We start from the raw sequence: 5,869 nt of genomic DNA on the forward strand, positions 1-5,869 counted from the left end.
TAGTATAAAACCTGTCGTACTTCTCTCTAAAAATACAAGATCCGGTTCCCCCCTCGAGTTCAGAGCTCATAAGTCGAGTTCGCCCTGCGTCTAAGCCTCTAACTGCGTCACTTCGTCCCTCGCTGCGTAACCTCGAAACCTCGTCCACTGCGTTTACTCGTCGATACCGTCTCGACGAACCCTTCGACTTCGACTATTGTCGAAGAAACTGCGAACCGCGTCCTAGCTAAGTCCCCCCTATCGAATTGTCTCTTTCTTCTACGATTCTTCGAAGAGCTCTCCCGAGCTTCGATCGTCTCCACTAACCATCCACAGCCTCCGAGGAGCTTCGACGACGTGTCGAAGCCACCTCGTAGCTTCCCCATTGTTCGTAGCCTTTTCCGAAGGCGTTTCTCGTGTTCACTCGAACCGCGGGACACCTTGCTGCTAACTCCCCTCTCACTAGACTATAATCCGTCTCTCTAGTCCCTTTAGGTCGCACCCAGGTTAGGGGTTAGGGTTTCGTAGGTCGTATCACCGTCCTCGAGTGCGACAGGTTCCTATCGCAGCTGCGCATCTATTGGTTGATCAACACGTCGTTGACAACCATCGAGCTCAAGGTGCAGGTTGCACTAAGCCTGCTCGACGGTGATGCCTGCACTTGGGCCACGCCCTACTTCGCCCAGCTCGTATCAGTACAGCTAGGTGTCCAAGGAGTCACGACCCCCTTCGCAAACGAGGCAGCATTTGCTACAGCCTTCAAAGCCCGCTTCGGCAACCTCGATGACGAAGCAGCGGCGCAGGTGGAACTGGCTAAGCTCTGCGCAGATAAATTGGTCCGCGAAAAACGCACCGCGGCGGAGTTCTCTGCACTGTTCAAGGGCCCGGCGGACCGTTCCGGGTATGGGGACTTGGAACTGCGCGACAAGTACCTAAGCGGCATCCCCTCCCGTGTCTACCGCAAGATTGAGCTCGAGATGTTCGCCACGTGGAAAGACGCTGACAAGCGCGCCACGGAGGTCGAACAGATCCTCGATATCAGCCGGGCCCGTCGGCCTGAGTTGAACAATTTCTTCTCGGCTCGAGGTCGAGGACGCGGCGGGGCACGTGGTGGTGCGCCCCAGTCACATGGAGCTTCGGCCAGCATCAACGCGGCCGTCGTAAAAGGCAACTTCCCTGGCAATTGTTACAGCTGTGGGAAGCAAGGGTACCGACACTTCGAGTGCCCCAACTGTAAGGACAAGCCTTACACAAAACGCGCCGACGCGCGGGCTACGGTTGCCTCGGGTTCCACCCAGGCGGCGACAAGCGCCCCCGTCACTTCATCCTCGGCAAGAACAAGCGCCGCTTCAGCGAAATCAGATAGTTCCGAGCTGGCGGACTTAATGGCACAGATGAAGTCGATGCGCGAGGAGCTGGAGCACTATCGAGCGCTCAAAGAGGAGTCTTTTTGATCCGGTCCGCGCTTTGTGCCGCACGCGTCGGACCTCGTAATAACAATTTGTACAATGTATTGGCGACCACGAATGTTTACGAGTTGGACCATGGGTCCCAGCACTTCCACATCCCAGTACACCTCAAAGGAGAAAGACGGCACAAGGATATAATTGCAATGGTGGACAGCGGAGCCACTACGAAGTTCATCAACAAACGTTTCATCACAGAGAATCGAGTACGAACACGGAAATTGAAGGAACCAATCCCGCTTTACAATATCGATGGAACGCTCAATAAAGATGGAAGCATCTCGGAAGTAGCCATGCTACAGATGCAGATAGGAGATCACGTCGAGAAGACGGTGTTTACGGTCACGGACATAGGTCCAGAAGATGTGATCGTTGGGTTGGATTGGCTACGAGAGCACAACCCTGAAATTGATTGGGAGTCGGGCTCCCTCAAATTGTCGCGGTGCCCTGAAACGTGCAACACCAGGAGAACTGGCCGAATGGAGCAAGCAGCGACTGCGTGTGATACGGGGGTCAGGCCCACGGCGCGCAGGCGTTCGCCGAAGTCCAAACGGTCGGTCATAGGTGCCTGCCGGAGCAAGGTGCTGCCGGACTTCGAACCCAAAGAAGATCCGGTAGAAGTCGAGTGGGACGAAGCCGACTTGATCGAAGCCTGGGAGCAAGGCATTACGCTTCCCGGCACTCCTCAACTGTTCATCGCAGCAGGACATATGTACTCCCAGCTGTTTGCTGAGGAGGAGATCAAGAAGAAAGTCGTTAAGACTGCAGAGGAGTCAGTACCCGAACAGTATCACGAGTTCCTGAAAATCTTCTCCAAGGAAGCATCAGAACGACTACCGGAAAGAAAGCCGTATGATCACGTGATCGAACTCGTGCCCGGCTACTCGACGTTCCATTCGAAGGTATACCCCTCGTCGAACAACGAGCAAGAGGAGCTGGACAAGTTCCTAAAGGAGCAACTGGCTAAAGGGTACATACGGGAATCGAAGTCGCCCATCTCATCCCCCTTCTTCTTTATCAAAAAGAAGGAGGGGACGCTTCGACCCGTACAGGACTATCGCCGGTTAAATGCGATCACGGTCAAAAATCGCTACCCTCTGCCGCTGATCGCCGAGATGGTAGATAAGCTCCGCGGTGCCACGCTCTTTACGAAGTTTGATGTCCGATGGGGATATAACAACGTCCGGATCAAAGCCGGTGACGAGTGGAAGGCGGCCTTCGTGACCAACCGAGGGTTGTACGAGCCCCTGGTGATGTTCTTCGGTCTCACCAACTCCCCCGCAACCTTCCAAGCGATGATGAATGACATCTTCCATGATCTCATCGTCGGCGGGAAGGTCCTCGTGTATCTGGATGACATACTCATCTTCTCCACCAATCGAGAGGAGCATGATAAGGTCATGCGCGAGGTCCTTCGACGCCTTCAGGATAACGATCTATTCCTGAAGCCTGAGAAGTGCGAGTGGAACATTCCTAAGGTCGACTACGTCAGCTATGTGTTCGGTGGCGATGAGGTAGCAATGGATCCTGCAAAATTGAAAGGAATTAATGAGTGGCCGGCACCCCGGAACAAAAAAGACGTTCAGAAGTTCCGGGGGTTCTCCAACTTTTACCGCCGCTTCATTAAAGACTTTGCCAAGATCTCGCGACCACTCGACCGGCTCACAGGGAACGATCCATGGCATTGGGGCGAAGAGGAGCAACATGCCTTCGATGAGCTCAAACGGCTCTTTGCCACGACTCCGGTCCTAGCGCTGTACGATCCTAATCGAGAAACGCGCATTGAGGTTGACGCCTCGGGCTACGCCACTGGCGGCGTGTTGATGCAGAAGCAGGATGACGGCAAATGGCACCCAGTAGCCTTCCAGTCCCATGCAATGGATCCGGCGCAGCGGAACTATGAGATCTACGATAAGGAAATGCTTGCGATCATTGAGGCATTAGATGACTGGCGCCACTATCTCGAGGGATTGCCCAATCAGTTCGAGATCGTCACCGATCACAAGAACCTCGAGTACTGGCGCACGTCCCAACATCTCACGTGTCGCCAAGCACGCTGGTCGCTATTCCTGGCTCGCTTTGACTTCCGCATCACGCACAAGGCCGGAACGTCGAATGGAAAAGCTGATGCCCTGTCACGTCAATCAGACCATCAGATCGGCGATGAGGACGATAACACCGATCAGGTGGTTCTCAGACCCGAAAGATTCCGCATCGCCTCTGCCCGACGCGGTCATGCCTCGGTGACGGCTGATCAGTCGCTTCTGAAGCGCATCAGGGAGTGCTCGGAGAAGGATCGGGAAGTGGCCGAGGCACTTGAAAAGGTGCAGAACCTTGGGCCACCCCGGCTGCAGAAGGGCTTTGAGGAGTGGAATGCCAAACAAGGGCTTCTGTTGTTCCGTGGGTGCGTATACGTCCCAAAGAACGCGGAGCTCCGGCAGAATATAGTCAAGATCCACCACGACTCGCCGATCGCCGGACATGGCGGTCGCGCCAAAACTCTCGAGCTCGTGTCACGGAACTACTGGTGGCCAGGAGTGTCTAAATTTGTCAATGAGTACATAAGCACCTGCGACGTGTGCAACCGTACCAAGACATTCCCTGCTAAGCCCCAGGGTCCGCTGAAACCGAACGAGATCCCCGAGCGCCCATGGCAGATCATCACCACCGATATGATCGTCAGGTTGCCAAAGTCTGATGGATTCGATTCGATCCTGGTCACCGCCGACCGCTTTACCAAGCAGGTCCACTTCTCGGCCTGTCATGAGACCCTGACGGCAGAAGGTGCAGCAGATCTGTACATCTGCGACGTATTCAAGCATCATGGGGCCCCGGCCAAGGTCATATCAGACCGAGGTCCCCAGTTCGCTTCGAAGTACCTCCATGCGGTGTACAAAGGACTGGGAATCGAGCCGGCGCTGTCTACAGCATTCCACCCTCAGACAGACGGCCAGACTGAGCGCTGGAATCAGGAAATCGAGCAGTACCTGCATGCTTTCACAAGTCACAGGCAGGATGATTGGGCGAAGCAGTTGCCGCTTGCGGAATTTGCGCTGAACAACCGAGTTCACTCTGCAACCGGGCACTCCCCCTTCTTCCTGCATCAGGGGTACCATCCTGAGATCCAAGTGCGGATCAATCCGATGTCTGCGATGCCTGTGGCCGCTGATCGGCTCAAGATCCTGAAGGAGATCCGGGATGACACACGCTCTGCGCTTGAGCTGTCAGCCGAGCGCATGAAGGTGTACTATGACAGGCACGTGCAGGAGGCACCGGTCTTTGCGCCGGGGGACAAGGTCTGGCTTGACGCTTGGAACCTTAAGCTGAAACAGCCGAGCAAGAAGCTCAGTCCCAAGCGCCTTGGACCATATGCCGTGCAGCGAAAGCTCGGAGACTTAGATTACAAATTGGTTCTGCCGAAATCGGTGCCAGTACACCCGGTGTTCCATGTCTCCCTGCTCAGCAAGTATACGCGTAGTGATATCCCGGGCTGGGAGCCAGAGGAGCCGCCTACGATCGAGGTCGAGGGCGACGAGGAGTACGAGGTTGAGCGGATCAAGGATTCGAGGATCTTCCGGCGTCAACTGCAGTACCTCGTCAAGTGGAAAGGTTATGACGACTCGCATACGTCATGGGAACCGGCGCGCAACGTCGCGAATGCGCCGGCCCTCATAGCCGACTTCCACCGAAAGAATCCGAATGCCCCTCGTCGCCTCAACGCTGCTACCTTTGGTGGTCTCAACTTTCAGCCAATGCCTTCGCCGCTGACTGAAGCACGATGCCGCTCCGGGTGGGAGATGGGCAAGGGCGCCTCGCATGAGGTCATGCGCCGTTGAGGGGGGGGTAATGTCACGAGTTGGCACGGCGTCTAGCCGTCTTTTAATTTTTTCCTTTTCGCGGGCTCGAACCCACGACCTCTGTACTACATACCTGATATGGACGCATCACTACCTACTGTACGATTAGATTAGATGGGGCGGCAGTGCGCGGCACAGCTCGGGCTCCGCTGACGCAGCCGCTGTGACTCACCGGCCCCCAGGGCCGCATCAGCATGCTGCGCACGGACCCGCTACGCACGGACCAGTGCACACAGCCTCCCCTAAACTTCCCCTGTATATAAGCCAGCCTCTGCTGCCCTAGGGACCTCAGTTTCGACCTCTTGTCCCTAGGTCAGTAAGCCTTCAGTTGTATTCCTTTTTCCTTACCTAACTAATATACTATCTTGTCCCTAGCCTTAGGTTTGAGCATCGCTCACCATCGCTTCGGTGAGAATCAGTCGGACGCCCCCAGCTTTTAGGTTTTCCCCTGTCGCTTGACCTCAAGTCGCGACACATGGAGTCATACAGTATTTATCTTATTGGTGCTGTGTGTTTATGTTGGCTCAAGTACATGATGCTAATGTGACTCCGGCAGACAATGAGGAA

This window comes from Postia placenta (genome assembly GCF_002117355.1).
Source record: "Postia placenta MAD-698-R-SB12 unplaced genomic scaffold POSPLAscaffold_9, whole genome shotgun sequence".
NCBI classification, from domain to species: Eukaryota; Fungi; Basidiomycota; class Agaricomycetes; order Polyporales; family Adustoporiaceae; genus Rhodonia; species Rhodonia placenta.